The sequence below is a fragment of the Ochotona princeps genome, chromosome 11, assembly GCF_030435755.1.
Source record: "Ochotona princeps isolate mOchPri1 chromosome 11, mOchPri1.hap1, whole genome shotgun sequence".
NCBI classification, from domain to species: domain Eukaryota; kingdom Metazoa; phylum Chordata; class Mammalia; order Lagomorpha; family Ochotonidae; genus Ochotona; species Ochotona princeps.
The window spans coordinates 4,457,499-4,466,945 of NC_080842.1; positions in this window are offsets into that span (position 1 = coordinate 4,457,499).

Genomic DNA, 9,447 nt, shown 5'->3' on the forward strand with positions numbered 1-9,447 from the left:
TAAAATGACGTATCTACTTGTATTGGAAAGGCAGATCCACAGAGAGGAGAGACAGAGAAAAATATTCCATCTGGGCTCGGCAGCGTGGCCTAGTGGCTAAGGTCCTCGCCTTGATCCCATATGGCCGCTGGTTCTAATCCCGGCAGCTCCACTTCCTCTCTATCTCTCCTCCTCTCAGTATATCTGACTTTGTAATAAAAATAAAATAAATCTTTAACAAAAAAAAGAAAAATATTCCATCTGCTGCTTCATCCCCAAGTGGCTGCAACGGCAGGAGCTAAGCCGATCTGAAGCCAGGAGCCAGGAGCTTCTTTCAGGTCTCTCATGTGGGTGCAGGGTCCCAAGGCTCCAGGCCGTCCTCAACTGTCTTCCCAGGCCACAAGCAGAGAGCTGGATGGGAAGTGAAGCAGCCGGGACACAAACTGGTGCCCACATGGGATCTTGGCGCTTGCAAGGCAAGGATTCAGCCACTGAGCCATTGCATCAGGATCCTCACTGTTTTTTTACAGTTTTGTTAACAACGTGCAGCTGGAGTTAAGAACAACCACAGGGCAGGGAAAGTGGCGGCACCGTAGCACAGTGAGTTAAGCTGCCGCATGCGCTGCTTTCTGGCATTCCATATGGGCAGCAGTTCAAGCCCCAACTGCTCCATTTCTGACCCAGATCCCTGTTAATGTACCAGGGAAAGCAGTGTTAGACTCCCCAAGTGCTTGGGCCTCTGCACCCATGTGGCAGATCCAAAGGAAGCTCCGGCTCCTGCCTTCAGAACAGCCCGGCTCCAGCTGTTGCAGCCATTTGAGAAGTAAATCAGTAGATGGAAGATCTCTCTCTGTCTCTCTCCCTCTCTCTGTGTAACTCTGCCTTTAAAATTTAAAAAAAAAAAAAACTCAAAAAAGAGAAACAGAACTATAGAAAATACTTGGCATAAAGGAAGAGGGGGTGTATAAAAAATTGCGAGGGGCCCATGTCATGGCTCGGGATGGAGGGACTAACCTCCAAGCACCGGTATTCCAGACAGGCACCAGTCTGTGTTCCAGCTGCTAGCCTTCCAGATCCCTGCTTGTGGCCTGGGAAGGCAGTGGAGATCGTCCAAGTCCACAGGACCCTGCATGCAGTGGGAGACCCGAAAGAAGTTTCTGGCTCCTGACTTGGGATCAGCTCAGCTCTGAACTTTGAAGTCATTTGGGGAGTGAACCAGCACATGGAAGATCTTTCTCTCTGATTCTCCTTCTCTCTGGAAATCTGCCTTTCCAACAAATATAAGTAAATCTTAAGAAGGAGAAAGAGAAGAAGAGGAGGGGGGAGGAAGGGGAAGAGAGAGAGGAGAAGGAGGAAGAGCAGGAGGAGGAAGGGGAAGAGGTAGAGGAAGGGGAAGAGGGAGAAAGAGAAGAAAACATTGCAAAACAAACCCCGTCATTGTGCGCGTCCCTTTCTGTTCCTGTGCAGTTGTCAGAAGTCTGGCTGGACAGACTGCGAGAAGATGCTGCTGTCTTTTGCATAATTCTGCAGTGAGGAGCCCGCAGTCAGAGCAGCCACAGAGAGAGATTGCGTGGACAAATGCGGCCAAGGCCAGGGTCAATGCGTGCCCGTGGACACAGAAACAATGGCGGGGCAGGGAACCTGTCTAGACCACTCAAAAACTTAGGCAGCAATTTCTCCCCCTCTCTGCTTGTAAACATTCCTTTCATTCTCTTTTTTTAAAGATTTATTTTATTTTCCATTGAAAGGCAGAGTTAGCAAAAGAGAAGACAGACTCTTCCATCTGCTGCTTCATTCCCCACGTGGTTGAATGGCTGAAGCTGAGCCGGTCCGAAGCCAGGAGCCAGGAGTTTCTTTCATGTGAGTACAGGGAATCCTTCATTGCTTTCCTATGTACATTAGCAGGGAGCTGGAAGGGAAACGGAGCAGCTGGGAGTTGGACTGGTACCAACAATGGGACCCCACTCCAAATACGGAGGGTTAACACAATACGCCACAGCACCGGTCCCCACTTTATTCTCTGATACTCCTGCCTCTCAGGGCTAAGAGCACACTTCCAAAAAGTTCTCAAAACTGGAATAAAATGAAGCCATAGGGCCCGGCGGCGTGGTCTAGCGGCTAAAGTCCTCGCCTTGAAAGCCCCGGGATCCCATATGGGCGCCGGTTCTAATCCTGGCAGCTCCACTTCCCATCCAGCTCCCTGCTTGTGGCCTGGGAAAGCAGTCGAGGATGGCCCAAAGCTTTGGGACCCTGCACCCGCGTGGGAGACCTGGAAGAGGTTGCGGCTCACTTGGGGAGTGAAACATCGGATGGAAGATCTTCCTCTCTGTCTCTCCTCCTCTCTGTATATCCGGCTTTTCAGTAATAATAAAATCTTAAAAAAAAAAAAATGAAGCCATAAAAAGGGGGGGGGAGAGAAGTTTAAATCCATGCATAGTTTTTCCACAATGCACCATCCTCCATGAGCTTTTGAATATAAAATGGTACTTCTTTTCATTTTCTTGGAGAGTCAGAGAATCTTCCATCTGCTGGTCACTCCCCAGTCGCCCACAACAACTAGAGTGGGCCAAGCAAAAAGCCAGGAGCCCAGAATTCAATGCGGGTCTCCCCCGGGTGTCAGGGACCCATGTTTTTCAGCTGTCACCTGCTGCTTCTCAGGGACAACTGGATTGGAAGCAGGGTGGCCGAGGTTGCAAGCAGGAACTCCAGGGCCAGATCTGGGTGGCTCCTCTCTCCACAAGCTTTGGGAAGCACCCACCGCGTACTGAGGCTGTTAAGACCCCTGCTTAGCTCCTCACAGTCTTCCTCCCTCCACACCCTAAAGGGGGCTGAGCCTTGCTGCCTGTAGAAAAGTAACTAGATCAGGTGCATTGAGAAACCTGCCCTTCCCTGCGCAGTGGGTCTAGGCCAGTCAGGGAAGGCCACCCCACAGCCCCGAGGCCCACACGGGGCGCCTGCGCAGTCCAGGCGCGTCCTTGCACCAGACGGCACCCCTTGAATCCCAGATACCACGGCCGGGCATGAGGCCGGAAGTGCAGGTGCCTGGGAAAGAAGAACTTGGGCCCAAGAGCTAGATGGACCTACTTGGCTGGGAACAGACGCTGGTCCGGGAAGGGCCGAGAAGGGCCGGGAAGGGAACTGGGCTGAAGGCGGAGAGCAGGGCAGTGCCAGGGAAGCAATGGGGCGGGTGTGGAAAGACAGACAGGGGCTGGGCTCCTCGCTGGCACGCCAGCCCTGTCAAGGCCCAGGTCCAGAGGCCGCAGGGCTCAGGGCAGCAAGGCCCCTCTGCGGGCCTCGGCGTGTGTGCAAGGCCCTGCGTAGGCTGTGGCCAACCTGTGGCCTGTCCCCGCTGTCCACGAGTCACGGGAGGGGCAGGAGAGGAACTCTTCCCCCCCCCCCCCCGTGGGTGTGTAACTCTAAACTCGAGCTCGAGGCCCGGAGGGGGACGGAGGGGAAGCGGGGAGGGGAGAGGGGGTGCCGGGAGGCGAGGTTTTTCCACTTCCATTCGCAACTGTCAGGCGGGTGATTAATGACCAACAGGTTTGGAATCGCCTCTATTGCCAGATCAGTATTGTTGCCCGTGACAGCTAATGAGGTTGGACAGCCTTCTCCACACCGAGCTTTGTGGGCCTGCTCCCTCCCCTGCCGAGCTCCGAGAGTCCTGCCAGCTTTTGTGCGCAGGAATGTTCCGGCCCACCCCACCCCCAACTCCGTTCCTCCCACACTCACCCCCTCAGCTCTCCCCCAAAACCTTGGCCAGTCCTAAAGGAAGCCCCCACCCCAGCCTGCTGCACCCACAACTGAATGCCCCTTGCCACCCGTTCCCCTCCAAACACACACACACACACACACACACACACACAAACACACACACACAACTGGGGCCAGAACCACTGCAACCAGGGGTTTAAGGCAAGGGAAGAAAGTTCTGGAAGCTTGCTCTGCACAGCCGCAGCCGCGAGCCAGCAGCCTGCTTGAGCTGCCCCTGTGACTGTTGGGACAGTTCAGCAGGGTTTTTGCACTCTCCCCGAGGGTGGAGGGGCAGGAGCCTGCGAACTTGGGCAAGGGGCTTCACCAAAAGTTGCTACTGATTTTTAACCAAGCGCCTTAATCCTACATGCAGGAGGCCAGAGTTTCCGAAACCCAGCCAGGGCCTGGTCTAAGGACAAGGAAAGAACAGGCTTTTGTTTTCTTGCTCTCTTACAAATCAGATTTACCTTTTGTGCCGGCTCACATCTTGATACGGTTAAGCATGTGTTTGCCTGTGGTTTAATATTTGAAAGGAGTTGGAGCAGTGTCATAAGCAAACAGGTTAAAAAGGCCCAGAAAGACCCCCCTCAGCTTAAAAAAAAAAAAATCTATTACTTTTCAATGTGATATAAATGTATTTCACTTCTGCTCAGAGCAATTTCCTAGTTTACTCTTATTAAACCCGGAGACGGCTTAGCAGAGTTCTTGATTTATGAAACACATACTAGATTCATTAAAACCTTAAAAGATTTAATACATTTTATCAGGACATTAAATCTGTGCAGGCTTTTTAAATCAAATACCTGCTCTGTTTCATTCCCCACACCCTGCACACTTACTTAGGAATGTTCAGATGTGGACTGACAAACATTATGGGCATTTCAGGGCCAATTTCTTTTTTTTTTTTTTTTAAGATTTATTTGTTTTTATTTGAAAGGCAGAGTTACAGGGAGAGAAGTAGAGACACAAAGACAGATCTTATATCTGCTGGTTCACTCTCCGCCCCCTCCCCCCCATGGCCGCATCAGCTGGAGATGGGCCAGTTCAAACCCAGGAGCCAGGGGCTACATCCGGGTCTCCCACAGGAGTGCAGAAGCCCAGGCACTTGGGCCATCTTCTGCTGGCTTCCTGGTAAATTAGCAGCTAGATCAGAAGTGGAGTAGCCACAAGTTGAACCAGTGCCCATATAGCGTGCTAATGCTACAGACGAAGGCCCAGCGTGCTATGCCACAGCACTGGCCCCTTCTGGGCTATTTCCTTTTCTCTCTCTCTCTCTCTCTCTCTCTCTCTCTCTCTCTCTCTCTCTCTCTCTTTATGATGTTTACATAGTTGATTAGGATGGGAGGGGCAGAGGATTAGGGGAAAGTGGATAAGACCTTTGTTTCCAAATTTTCTTTTTCTTCTTCCTGCATCTGGAGGGGAGAGATAAAAGGAAAAGCTATATCCAGCTTCCCAGCCACCTCAGTGCATGGAGATGGGGAATGGGCAGGGACTATTTTTTTTTTTTAAGATTTATTTTGTTTTGATTGGGAAGTCAGATTTACAGAGAGAAGGAGAGACAGAGGGAAAGATCTCTGCCCCCAAGTGGCCACAAATGAGCAGATCCGAACCAGGAGCCAGGAGCTTCCTCCGGGTCTCCCATGTGGGTGCAGGATCCTAAGGCTTTGGGCCATTTTCCACTGGTTTCCCACTCCATAAGCAGGGAGCTAGATGGGAAGTGGAGCTGCCAGGACTCAAACCAGCACCCGTTTGGGATTCCGACAGTTGCAAGAAGAGGATTTAGCCACTAGGCTATTGCACCAGGCCAAAGGCCCATTTCCAAGTGGCATTGAGGTCTGCCTCCTCCTGTCCACATACCAGTCTGTCTCCAAAGCTGGAGCTGCCGAAGAACAAGTGATGCCATCTTTGGAGTTCAGCTGTGTTCAGTAGGATGCTCTGACACCTCTATCTACTCCGTGCAAGTGATGACCTCAAAAACTTTTGCGCATAGATAAACAACCCCCATTTCCCACCAACACTTTTTTTTATAGTTTCTTGATTTATTTGAAAGACAGAGTTCTCGTCCTCTGGCTCACTACTTGGATTCCCTCACCAGCCTGGACCAGGCCAAGGCAGAAGGCAGGAACTCAGCTCAGGTCTCCCACAACATCGGCAGGAGCCCGACCCCTTGAACTCTCACCCACTTCCCTCTCTGCGTGTGCACAGGCAGGAATCTGGAATCAGAAATGAGGCAGGGGTTCAAACCTACACAGGACGTGTTAAACCTCTTCACCAGCAGGCCAAATGCCTTTCCCTCCACGAACTATGGCAAGTACCTCAAGTTCTCACCTCTCCCATTCTGCAGCCACTGGCTTCCATCCTCATTGGTTCTCTGGGGCCCTACCTGTTAACATCTCACCCTGTTACTCTCCGCTCTCCACCTGACTTAGTGGGCCGGCACTGTGGTGTAGGTGTGGTATAGCAGCCACAGCTGCCACCTGCCATGCTGGCATCCCATGTGGGTGCCAGTTCGTGTCCCAGATGCTCTGCTTCCCTCTTAGCTCCCTGCTTGTGGCCTGGGAAAGCAGTGGAGGACGGCCCAAAGCCTTGGGACCCTATACCTACATGGGAGACCCGGAAGAAGCTCCTGGCCCTGGCTACAGATCAGCTCAGCTGCAGCCATTGCAGCCACTTGTGGAGTGAACCAGCGGATGAAAGATCTTTTTCTCTGTCTCTCCTTCTCTCTGTAAATCTGCATATCCAATACAAATAAATAAAATCTTAAAAAAAAAAAAAAGACAGTAGCTAAGCGTCTAACATAGAAGGCTGAGTAAGTGGTAACACCATGAGTGGATGTAGCACATTTGAGCCGAACACCAGGTCCAGTTCTAGCCCCGACATGCTTGTCCCCATTGTTCACATGCAAAGAAATGGCATGCTAGCCTATAGCTCATGGCTGTCAGCATGCATGTGGGAGATCACCAACACGCCCAAGGATCAGAGGGTGGAGAACAAAAGGCCTTCAGAAAGAGAGGAGATAGACCAACTCGATAGCACAGCAGCTGAAGTCCTCACCTTGAATGCACCGGGATCCCATATGGGCGCCAGTTCTAATCCCAGCCAACCTGCTTCCCATCCAGCTCCCTGCTTGTGGCCTGGGAAAGCAGTCGAAGATGGCCAAAAGCCTTGGGACCTTACACCCACTTGGGAGACCGGGAAGAAGCTCCTGGTTCCTGGCTTTGGATTGACTCAGCTGCAGCCATTATGGCCGCTTGGGGAGTGAACCATCAGACAGAAGATCTTCCTCTCTGTCTCTCCTCTCCTCTGTATATCTGACTTTCCAAATAAAAATAAGGGAATCTTTAAAAAAATAAATGAAAAAATTAAAACATGGGTTCAGGAATTTTAAAAAAGAGAGAGAGAGGAGAGAGAGAAACAGGAGTGATGGGGCAAGGACAGAGCTTTGAGGAGATTTTTGAAAAGATATTTGGGCGAGGAGGAACGCTGGAGGGCGAGGGTCTTTTATGAAGGCCAAGGCAGGGAGGGGGAAGTGAAGCGTGAACAGGCCAACGGACGGTGCCAAGTGCACCAGTGACACGGACTGGTGGCTGGAATCGAGGGGATGGGAAGCGATGAGAACACAACGGCACGAGTGGGCTCCTGTCTTCAAGGAGCTTTGCTCAAAAGCATGGCAGTCCGGATGCCTCCGCAGGATCCTCTGTGCTCCCTCAGGATGACAAGAGGAATGAGATCCAAAACCTGGGGGTGGGGTGGGGCATGAGACCAGCATTGTGGCACAGTACATTAAACCTCTGCCTGCAGTGCCAGCATACCAAATGGGCACTGATCCTTGGCTGCTGTACTTCCCATCCAGCTCTCTGCTATGGCACCTGAGAAAACAGTAGGACAGGGCCCAAACACCTGAGCCCTACTGCTTGCAACACTGCAGACTATATGTGTCCCCATTCAGATCCTGGCTGCTTCATTTCCCATTCAGTTTTCTGCTCATGGCCTGGGAAGGTAGCAGAAGGGGGCCCAAGTTCTTGGTGAGAGAGCTGGATGGAATTCCAGGCTGCTGATCATGGAACCGTGAGAAAAGTGAACCAGAGTGGGGGAGATGTCTCTCTTTCTCTCTCCGTAACTACCTTTCAGATAAATACACCTTATTAAGAACAAACAAAAAAGTTGTGAGGAAACCTGGGGACCCAAGCACGTGTTCTTTCCCTTCATTTACGGGAATGATTTCACAGATGCACACGTGTCCAAACGTCACTCGTACACTTTATGTGCGCCGCATGAGTGTCGATTATCCTTACCAAAACTAAAAAAAAAAAAGTGTGATCATGAAATGACCTGCAGATGACATCCAGTTGACTTCTGAGTTGACTTCCTTCTTGATGATGCTTGAATCTCTCTTCCCAACTGCTTTGAGGATGCCTCCTTAGCCCCAAGCAAACAGCTCTTTCTCCTTGGCGACCCTAATCCTAATTTACCCAACTGGAGAGAGAGAGAAACAAAAGTTTTGCAAGTGCCTTAATATCAGGACAGGGTTCTGCCCTCCTCATTCCTATAACTCACTCAGATCGTACTGGCAGGGTCACCCATTTCAGAGTGCCACGTCATATCCCAGCAGGTCTGCCTGTGACCCAGCCCTCTACCAGGGCACCTGGGAAGGCAGTAGAGGGTGGCCCAGGTGCTGGAGTCCCTGCACCCACCTGGGAGACCTGCACAGAGCTCTTGGCTTCTGATGTCAGACTGGCCCAAGCCCGGTCATTGGAGCCACTTGGGGAGTGAACCAGTGGATGGAAGATGTTTTTCTCTCTGCTCTTTCTATGCAACTCTGCCTTTCCAATAAACAAACAAAATTTTAAAAAAAATGGGTGTGGATTTCAGTTGTTGTACCAAGCCCAACGTACTCTTCCCCTCCACTTTCCACAAACCTTTTGAAGTACTCTCTGAGTGTGGGATCATCTCTGTGCCTGATAAACTTTCCTTGAGTATTACTCAATGCCTGCTCGCTTCAGCTTATTCCTGCTAACTCTCCACCATGTTAATAATGGAAACCCACAAACATGGAAGAACTCATTCTGGGAACTTGCCATTCAACACAGCAACAGGTCACATTCAGTCAATACTTTCGTTGTACCAAAAAAGGTGCATGTCTTGAATTTCCTTAATCCTATCTGGCTCACAATAGAGTTACTTTTGCAATTGAAGAAACTGAGGCACACAAAAAGTCATTTTCTCAGGGTCACACACGCTTAAGATGCGCTGGCGTCTCAATCTAGCAGTCTGACTCCAGAAAATGTAAGCCTAGCCACTGCTGTACACTGCAAGCATTTTTTTTTTTTACTGAACCTTTTTAAAAGATTTATTTGAAAGGTAGAGTGACAGAGAAAAAGACATCTTCTATCCATTTGTTCACTTTCCACTTGATCACAATCATTAGGGCTGTGCCAGGCCTAAGCCGGGCCCCTGGAACGTATCTACCCAGGACTCCCACATGGGAGACTGGGGACCAACAACCTGGGCCAGCTTCCCCCTTTCTCCGCAGCTGCCTTAGCAGGGAGCTGGATCAGAAACAGAGCAGCTGGGACTTGAACCCAAATGGGATCTGGTGTTCCGTGCGGCAGCTTCACTTGCGGCACCACAACAATGGCCCTAAAACAAAGAAAAAGGGACCCTGCAAGTGTGACATCAACATGTATGAAGTCCTCCCCCACCTTCAGGCAGGGCCAG